The 9839-nt window shown below is 40.3% G+C and overlaps 1 long non-coding RNA gene across 2 annotated transcripts; it reads right to left on the bottom strand.

Annotated features, from left to right (window-relative positions):
* Positions 1-1881: 1881 nt before the first annotated feature.
* On the bottom strand, positions 1882-9796 carry LOC107120096. 2 transcript variants are annotated; one of them, XR_001482815.1, is made up of 3 exons: positions 9610-9796; positions 9488-9526; positions 1882-2164 (listed from the first exon to the last, which is right to left on the bottom strand). It is a non-coding gene; the product is annotated as an uncharacterized LOC107120096 (long non-coding RNA). The 2 variants fall into 2 exon arrangements; XR_001482816.1 differs by lacking the exon at positions 1882-2164 and adding an exon at positions 8144-9152.
* Between the last annotated feature and the right edge of the window lie 43 nt (positions 9797-9839).

Below are 9839 nucleotides of genomic sequence, written 5' to 3'. Positions count from 1 at the left end.
GCAACTCTTTCACAACGGTCCCTCTGTGCCAACAACTGCCCCAAACGTCTTATGACTGAGTGGACTCTATTCATGGTGAAATGTAGACCTAATATAGAAACACAGAGCTGGAAGTGACATCAAGGGTCATCTAGTCCACCCCTGCACAATGCAGGAAATTCACCACTACCTCTCCCCCACTCAGTGACCCCTGCTCTATGCCCAAAGCCCCCAGTCCTCTTTGATTAACAGCTCAATCTCACACACTCCAACTCAGAAGCAAGTTCCACCATGTTCACAGGGAGTCTCTTCAATGTCACAGTGTACAGTAGCCTCCTGTCACTCAAAATTGGGAGTATTATTCATAGGGCTTTCTTTGGTGACAATGCTCACTGGTATTGAGTACTGGCACCTTAAACATCAAGTGGCAGATGCCCACTAATCATTTCTCCTTCATGAAACATGCTCCAGAAGACCTAAGATTCTTTGTACTTAAAGAAATTATAAATCATTCTTATAATAGGGTGGAATTACACCAACAGGAGGCACGTTAAATCAATATAATGACTTATCATGTTTTCTGTGAATTACTGCATGTATACTCCTTTAATGTAAGGACAGAGTCTCAAAAAACTTATTTCTAATTCTCAAGCATGACTTTTGGTAGAGGACTGTGTCCCTTTAATTAGCCACGCCTTTTGTGCTCTATAAAACTTTGCAAGGCTAAAGAGTGACTGAACGTGCTTTTCACTTTGGAGGAGGCTTGTAGCTCATCAAAAAATTTTTTTTGCAGCGTTCATTGAAAGAGAACTTTGGATTAAAACTTTGGGTAAGAACTTTTCACTTCTTTGAGACTGTCTAATATGAGATTACTAGCATTGTAACCTATTCTGTTCCTGCTATCTTGTATGTTAGTATGTGGCAACCTTGTGCTGAAAATTGTTGTTGAACTCCCTGAGGAAGGTTCTGAAACAGAAGGATATCTGGACCTCTGTTGGAGGAAGACAGAGCACATGTTATAGAGACTTTAAGGAGTCCTCCCTTTTGAAACTTTTATTTAACAGAGGAGGACTATTATTAATTATAAGGCTGTACAATAGCTTTTGAGATTCTTGGAGATGATATCTGATATTCTACGGTTGAAGACAGCAACATTTTTTAATTAGCTTGTCCTCCTTTTGGTTCACTCCCCCCTTGGGATAAGGTAATTTGATTCTAGATGCCATCTGGAATGGTCATTGCATCTGTTTTATTGTTCTTAATCTATTTTAAATTTGATCATGATTGTATCCCTGAATGTTGTACACCGCCCTGAGCCCCAGATATGGGGAAGGGCTGTTTAAATAAAGATAAATATGAGTACTGGCATTTTTTTTCTTACAAAAAAGCACTTGTTAGTCCAGATAAACCTAATTTAGAGCCCTACTTTGCTTTGATACAGAAATCTTTTTTGTTCATTCACAGCAGCATATTGGGACAAGGTTCCCTTCTGACGCTTACAAATGAATCCTATAAATTTAACAATACAGATGAGAGAGCAAAGAACACTAAAGCGATAAAAGTGGTGCTGAGTACCACAACAGATCAAGGATATGTGTAACATGTTAGAAATAAGTGCCTATAAATTGAGAGGAAAGAATAAGTAGGAAGTATGTTAATATAATAGATAACCCAAATATTAAATCAATCAGTTTTTTAAAGCTGTGAAATAAATGGTTTACTGCCACAACACTGAAGACAATGGAGGAGGCCCATGGCTCAGTGGCAGAAGGCCTCAAGTTTAATACCCGGCATCTCCTGTTTAAAAATGTATCAGATATCAGCTGAAGTCAAAGTCCTCTGCCTGAGACCCAGGAGAGCTGCTGTCAATCAGAGGAGACAACACTGACCTTGATAGCTTGATGGTCTAACGGTAGAAGGCAGTTTCGTGTACTCACAGTAATACAAGAACTGGGACCTGGTAGCTTCGTAAGATTTCACCTTGAATATGCAGGAATGGAAAATGTAATCATGATGCAATTCTGTGGGCTTCCCCCACACGCTCCATTGCTGACTTTTCAAAAGACAACATTTGCAGAAAAAAGTTTTGAAGCAAGGATTTAGGACCATTCCTGGCAGGTCGCATTTGTGGCATATCATCTTCGGCTATGGAACCAGGAAGGGAAGGCCTTCCAAGTCCCTTAACCTGAAAAACAAGAATAGGCAGCTGTTACTGATGTGGGGATACTCAGAACATAGTTTCGCTAAAAAGTTTTGAGGACCGTAGGGCTGGATCTAGCCAGCTGTTTCAGCCAATTCCTTTCCTTCCTCCAGCCCCTGCTGCACCAAGCTTTTCTTCATGCAGGTCCCATGATGCCCAGCATAGCTCTTTTGGAGGGCAAAGGGGAGCCCCCTCCCTTTTCATCAGCTGAAAAGTTGTCTGGATCCAACCCATGGTCAGATATGTAGCAGTTTTCAGTATTTGGCAACAGCTCCCCGGTTGCCAAACAATATCGCACTGCAACGTTGTTCTGACTGTTGATGGATGGATAATGACATCGGGACGGTCATTACCTCCGTGGCAACAGTACTGGGAGTGTCAGAGGAATATTGCACATGGAACTGCTGATGCTTTTCACAGGCCTGCCTCGGCTTCCTCTGTCCAATGCTCTCTCTGCAAGCCCAACTGTCCCAGAGTACGGACACAACTGTGGGCACTTCCGAGGCTGCAGATTTCCTGGGATGCACTGAAAGACTGGAGCACTCTACACACGGCAGAGAGGCCGTGTGACACGTTGAAGAACACTGAATGGACTGCAATACACAAGGTCATTCTACACAGACTTGTGTCACGACTACAGTGCAATCCAAAGCAAAATTGCATCCCCTTAAACCCATTGAATCTGATGGGCTTGTAAGGGTGTAACTCTCTTTGAATCGGCACTATAGATGTGTTAAGTCTTCAACAAGACACCATTTTGGAAACAGACTAATATAAAAGAGGAATTTATCCTTCTACATCAGCGGTCCCCAACCTTTTGGGCCTGCAGGCACCTTTGGAATACTAACTGTGGTGGGAGCAGCCACAAAACGGCTACAACAAAACAGCTGCTGCAGCTTACCTTCAGCCACACAGTGAAGTTCTTCATGCTATAGTGGAAGCTGCTGCCAAAGCACCATTATAAAAAAAAAAAATATCTATGTAGCCAGTAAATTCTCCCATGGCCAATCAGAAGTCTTGCTGGGTGAAAACCCCACTTGGCCACACCTACTATTCTGACACCACTTGGCAGCCATGAGGGAAGGTGCCTTTGTGCACCATGGCGTCCTTGGGCACCCCCGTTCTAAAGTATATATGAACAGTGCTGATGCTTCCTAACTCATTTTAGGTTACGTTCTACATTTGACCAAGAGTCTGAGCTTACAAAACACAAGTAATGACATTTCTGTTGATATTAAATGGGACAGGGCTTGAGGGGAAGGGGGGGGGGGATAACAAAGAGTTAAGTAACAGATCCTTACCTTACATTCCATTGAAGCAGTTGGTTCACAAACAATTCTTTGCTCCAAACCAGTGCAGTCAGACCATCTTACACTTACAGAGACGGCTTTGTAGCTTGGTTTCAAACTAGCAGTGGAAGTTCTTAGTCTCAGAGTCTCACCACACAAGCAAAAAAGAGCATCCTGATCTGCATCAACAGCACAGACTACTCATTCACACATATTCTCGCTCCTGAAAGATAATGATTGCCTAGGCATGTTGCACCAAAGAAGCCCACCATCTTTTGCCAAACTTGGAGGGCTTTATGACCGGCGCCAGCTGGGCCATGATGTCTCACTGTTCCTGGCTGAGAGTTGCCTTCACGCCAACCTCGTTGAGGGCCTTCTACTGCTCCAAGGGCCTCTCCAACATGAGGTGGGGGAGTTGTACTTTGTGCTGACATCCAGCAGGAGGCAGTGCTGCAACATGACCACCTTTGGCCTGCTTCTTCCTCAGTAGGTGACCACCCTTGATGCCCCTCTTTGTCAAGGGAGAAGTCCCTCAAACCCTGTTCTAAAGCTCCCTTTCCATTATGGTGCGTGCATGCATGCTGGCTAGCCCTGGGGGAGGAAGGCTGGTCAACAGCCTGGGAAGTGGGTATACACAGTTACTCCTATAGTGGGTATACACAGTTACTCCTATAGCTCCCTGGTGGCATGCAGTGTACTTCCCTCTTTGGCCCTTTCCCATTATCGTTTTTTACCAGGGGCATCAGCACCCCTGCCTGCCACCACACGGCTCTTATTCATCATTTTCTGCTCTTCATCAAAAGCCACAGGTCTATTCTTGGGAGAGTGGGCTACACTCGTGGTTACCAGTGAGACACCCTCCACCCACTCCCTGAACATGGAGGGCAACAGCTCATGCTTTAGGCCTGGTTCCTGCCCCCAAGCCAAACACAGCTCTCCTCTTTCTCATTCCCCAGCGCATACGATTCCCTTGATGGAGTTGCTTCAGAAGGCAGGACAGAATGGGGGGAAAGTCACTTGGCTCATATGCAACCGTGGGCATGCACTGTAATCAGTAACATACCAAATAGCAAAATTCACTACAAATGGGTGTGCGCATCAGCCGGTATTAGCAACATACACACTACGTGTGCGCACTGCAATCAGCAACACATAGAAAGAGCAGAGAACCAATCACTAAGACAAGAAGTTCCCTGTGTGGTGCCCACCAAGTGTTTTTGGGAAGTGGAAGGGGCCAGGTGGGACGTTTGCCCAGCAAAGCTTTTAACTGGCCATTAGAGATTTGATTGGCTGTGCAGTTTTAAAAACATTGCGTTTTCAGTAGCAGCCACAATTTTGTGGCTGGCTCTGCCTCCCACAGCAGCCATATTTGTGGCAATTCTGTGGCTGCGCCCACCACGCTATGTCAAAATTCGAAAGGCGCCCATAGACTCAAAAAGGCTGGGAACCCGTGCACTAAGGGAAAAACTAGATTGAGTCCAATAGCACTTTAGAGACTAACCAGATTTTCAAGATAGAAGCTTTCAAGATGAAAGGAGCTTTGACTCTTGACAGCTTATACTCCCCAAATCCTGTTGGGTTTCCAAGTTGCTACTGGGCTCAAATCTAGCTCTTCTGCTGCAGACCAACATGGCTGTCCTCTGAAACTAAGGGAAAAGTAACAGAGGAGGAAAACACAAACACACACACACTAAACAGCAGAGCAACCAGAACATGCCTAGTAACAGAGTCAGCAAAGAAGGAGTTTGGGCTCCGCTTGTACCTCTTATATAGAATCAAGAAAGCTCCTATAAGGCGAAATCACTAAGCCAGCGACGATTGGTTGAAACACTGTGGAAAGAAGTACCATTCAGCATAATTCCCTTCTGTTTCCTTTGATGATTGGGAAGCTTCAATGTCAGTATCAAATCACTTGATCTCTCCCCTCTATCAGATGTCTCTAACCCAAATTGCCAAGTGCCAAGAAAACAAATGGTGCTCATTCATTCAGTGTTCTTCCTATTATTCATCATATATTAATGGGGCTTTGGAAGGTTATTTTTATTAGCTGGAAAATGAATGCTAATGATTGCTAAAAACCAACACCAGAGCAATATCTTCAATTCGTGTGTGTAAAGCCAGAGCACCAATCAGCTCATTTCTTCTGCATCTACTCCCCAAAATTAAAAACTGCATCATATAGTTGCAAGAATATAACAGCTTTTGAAAGATCTGGCTTGTGAAGAGAAGCTCCTTTCTGGATAGACTTCAGCACAGGTCAGCAATCAGAAGCTCTCTCTAATGAACTCACTATCAGAGACATAACAGCCCTCCAAAGCAATCTTGTTTGTTGACTTTCTGAGTTTTAGCTCCAAGAGAAATCTACATTTGAAATATTCCGCCTTCGTTCCTGAGATTGCCAAATGTGTTTTTATGCTTGTGATGTAACATCTTAAATTGTATTCTTCTGGTAAAAGGTAAAGGTTCCCTTGCTCGAAAGCCAGTCGAATCCGACTCTAGGGTTGCGGTGCTCATCTCCGTTTCAAAGCCGAAGAGCCAGCGCTGTCTGAAGACGTTTCCGTGGTCATGTGGCCGGCATGACTAAACACCAAGGTGCACGGAACAGTGTTCCGTGCACCTTGGTGTTTATTCTTCTGGAGCAGCAACTATACTGCAATGGATGCGCTTGGAAGTCTTTTCCATTTAAAAGAATTTTGTTGTCGGAAGGGCACTGAACTTCTTGTTTTCTTTATTAATTTCTTTCTTTTTATTAGGTTTTCACACATTATAGGGCTGGGAAAATACAAGGTATGGGATAGGGCATTATATGGCAGGAAGGGTACAGGGGATAGGATAAGACAAAAAGGGAAGTTCCATCATGTTTATATAATAGCTGTTACAAATTTTCCATCTTAATTCTTTGTTTCCAGAGCTCTTTCTTTTGTATAATTTCTAAGACTAGTGTCACTTAATCAAATTCTATTCATTTCAAGTTAGAGTTTCTCCAAGTTTATATTTATATTCATTGTTCTTGGTCTTCAAAGTTTCTTTCCACCCAGTCATAAAATGGTATCCAATTGTCTCTCACATTTTGTTTACTTCGGTCTTTCAACAAGTCCAACAGTATATCCTTTTCTGCTGTTTCAAAGTTCACTTTCCATTGGTATCTCTGATTTCTTCCAGTAATTAGCATAAAGATTTCTTGCTACTGTAACAATATGTATAATTAAATGTTTAACTTTCTTATCCTTTACATCAGGCATAATATTAAACAAGAACATTTCAGGTTTAAATGGTAGCAATATCAAACATATTTTTTGTAACATTTCATGAACCCAATATAACATAACCTCTTTACACTTCCACCAAGCATGAAAAAAGCTTCCCACCTGTATCTTACATTTCCAGCATTTATCAGACATTCCAGGATACATATTTTTGTGGCTAATTTCTCTGGCGTTATATACCACCTATAGAACATTTTATATAAATTCTCTTTAAAGGCAACTGATTTTGTTATTTTAACTTTTGCTTTCCATATTTGCAATCAATGGCCAAAATCAATATTATAGCCAAAATTTTGGGCCCATTTTAACATACATCCTTTAATCACCTCATCCTCCATCTTTATCTGTAACAAATACAGATTTTTTTTTAATCTCCTAAGTCTATATGCTAACCATCTTCCTGGTTTATTAGCATTTTCAAAATAATTTTGCTTTGAAAATTTGATTTTCTTTGGAATTTCTTCAGACAATATCACATTAAAATGATGTTCTTTTATTTTCAACTTATTGGCCGTTGGGTACTTTTTCAGCTTTTCTTCCTGCTTTATTAATTGGTCCTGTTTTTCTTTTGCATTGCTGCAAATTGAATTGCCATTCCTCTGAAGAAAGCCTTACTCCCAGGCTGCATTTAGAGAGATATCCGGTTGAATATTTTGTTTGAAAAAATGTTCTAGTTCCTTTTTTGTCTCCATCACAAACTTCTCCTTTTTCAAGCGCTTCCAACTAAATTTCTTGGAAATGCCAGTCATTTAAAAAAATACAGGTTTATGATCTGCAAAAGTTTTTGGTAAGATATTTGCTTTTCCTACATTCATCAAACTCACTGAGATCCAGCACATATTGATTCTAGACCAAGACTTGTGCCTTTGGGAATAAAAAGTAAAGTCCTTTGTTATTGGATTCCTTGTTCTCCAGACATCAACTGAATTATATTCTTCTGCTAACTGTCTTTGGCAGGAGTGTTCCAAGTTTTTTAATTTGTTTAGCTGATTTTCTATCTTGTACTTTATCGAAAACTGCACTATAGTCTCCAATCCGACAGTGTTCTTCATATTCATGAGTTGCTAATTCCTGTTCCAGATCCTTATAGAAATTTTCTTGGTAGTCATTTGGTGCATAAATATTAATCACTAAAACATTTTCTGCTCTCTTTGAATTTCCATCATCAAAGATCTACCATCTTCAGAGGCAAAAATAAGTTTAGGTTTGAACTTCTCTTTAATATATGTTACAACGCCTCTTTTTTCCTTCTTTGGATCTGAAGCTATAAAAATTTTCCCTCTAATTACACTCTAATAAATGCTGATCAGTTCATCTAATATGAGTTTCTTGTAAAAAATTATACCCAAATTTAATTTTTGCAACTGTAAAAATGTCTTTTTCTTTAGTGAATTAAGTCCGTTCACATTGATTGTACGGATTCTAATTTGTTCTCTATCCATCACATGTCTTTACTTTACTATCAGCTTGTTTATGTTTGGTCTGTCTTCTTATTTCCATTCTTAGTGCTGCTTTGGCCTCTTCTTCTAAATTCGTTTCTGATTCCAGGCTGTCCTGTGACTGAGTCTCTGAATCTTCTTCTTTCTCTTTATCTGATTCCTCTTCCTTGGACTCTTCCCTATTAGATGAAAGTCTCTTTCCATATTTCTTCAAAAAGTCTTGCGCTTTCAGTGTTGAGTTTATTCTGTATCTCTGGCCTTCATATGAAAAGAAGAGACCTTCAGGTATCAGCCATCTATAAGAAATATCATTGGCTTTCAATACTGATGAGAGGGATATTCATATTCTTTCCTCTTCTGTCTCATCCTCCATGGTACCTCTTTCAAAATATAATCACATTTCCTTTTATAGTCAGGTCTTTGTCTCTCATTCCCCTCAGCACCTCATCTCGCACTGCTCTTTTAGTAAATTTCACGTGAACCTCTCTTGATACTTTGTTCTTTCTAGCATAGCTTGAATTTACTCTGTAAATCAAGTCTATCTCTCTTTGAAGATCATCAATTTTGACCTCCATTTCTAATGCAAGTGATTGTGCTAATAAAAGGGACAAGTCCTCTTCCTTATCCTCTGGGATGTTCTGGAACCTCAGCATATAGGCTGCTCTATCCATTTCCAGCTTAATCATTCTGTCATCTGACAGCTGTTGTGCTTCTACCACTTCTTTTACTTTCTGTTGGGTCTTTTCTGCTCTTGTCAGGTTTTTTTTATAGCCTTCGCTAATTTGGTGGTTTCTTGTTTATTTTCCTTAAAATGGTTTTGGAAATCCTCCATTTAATCATTTATATCTTTAATCTGAGTTGTTATCTGGGTTAGGCTGTTCTGTAATTGGCTCAACCCAGTTACAAAAGTTGCTTGCAAACTTTCCTGGAGCTCTTTTAAAGAGCTCTTCTTTACCAAATATCTGCCCATGTTATTCTCCTGAAACAACAACAAAATAAAAGTAAGAAAGTCTCAGGCCAAATTAAAGGAAAGCAATTTTAAATCATCCAGTATTATTTTTTTTATATAATATTTGTTTATTATTATACACATATATAGACAAAAATACAAACCCTCCACCAAAAGACAAACACCAAACCATTACATAAAAACAGATCCTTCCTTTGACCCCCCTAGGGTCTATCTCAGGGGTCTGCAACCTTTAAGACATAAAGAGCCACTTGGACCCGTTTCCGACGGAAAAAAAAACCCGGGAGCCGTAAAACCATTGCGACATTTAAAACAAATATAACACTGCATATATTGTTTCTTACCTTAATGCTATATACAGGATCGTGCAGTCAGCTGTCAATCTGAAGGAAAAAAAGGACTTTTTCACTTAACAATATAAAATATATTTTTGCAAATTAATAGCTAATTAAGATATTTAATTTACCTGGTTAATGGGATTTTTGCTCCCGAACCTCAGTGCACAGTGTCTGCACATCAGAGAGAGGCATGTCTTTGATTTTCTGCACAATTTCATTCTTGTTTTTGAAGTCCACATATAGATGTTCCGAAATCTTAATGAATGCTTCTTTTATATACTCTCCATCTGTGAATGGCTTCCCGTGCTTGACTATTTCCTGAGCGGCCAAAAATTTAGCACATGTTGTGGAATTTGCA

This window comes from Gekko japonicus, unplaced genomic scaffold (assembly GCF_001447785.1).
Source record: "Gekko japonicus isolate JY-2015 unplaced genomic scaffold, Gekko_japonicus_V1.1 scaffold2898, whole genome shotgun sequence".
Classification (NCBI taxonomy): domain Eukaryota; kingdom Metazoa; phylum Chordata; class Lepidosauria; order Squamata; family Gekkonidae; genus Gekko; species Gekko japonicus.
The sequence above is the reverse complement of the archived record's forward strand: the minus strand, read 5'-3'. Positions and strand labels throughout refer to the sequence as shown.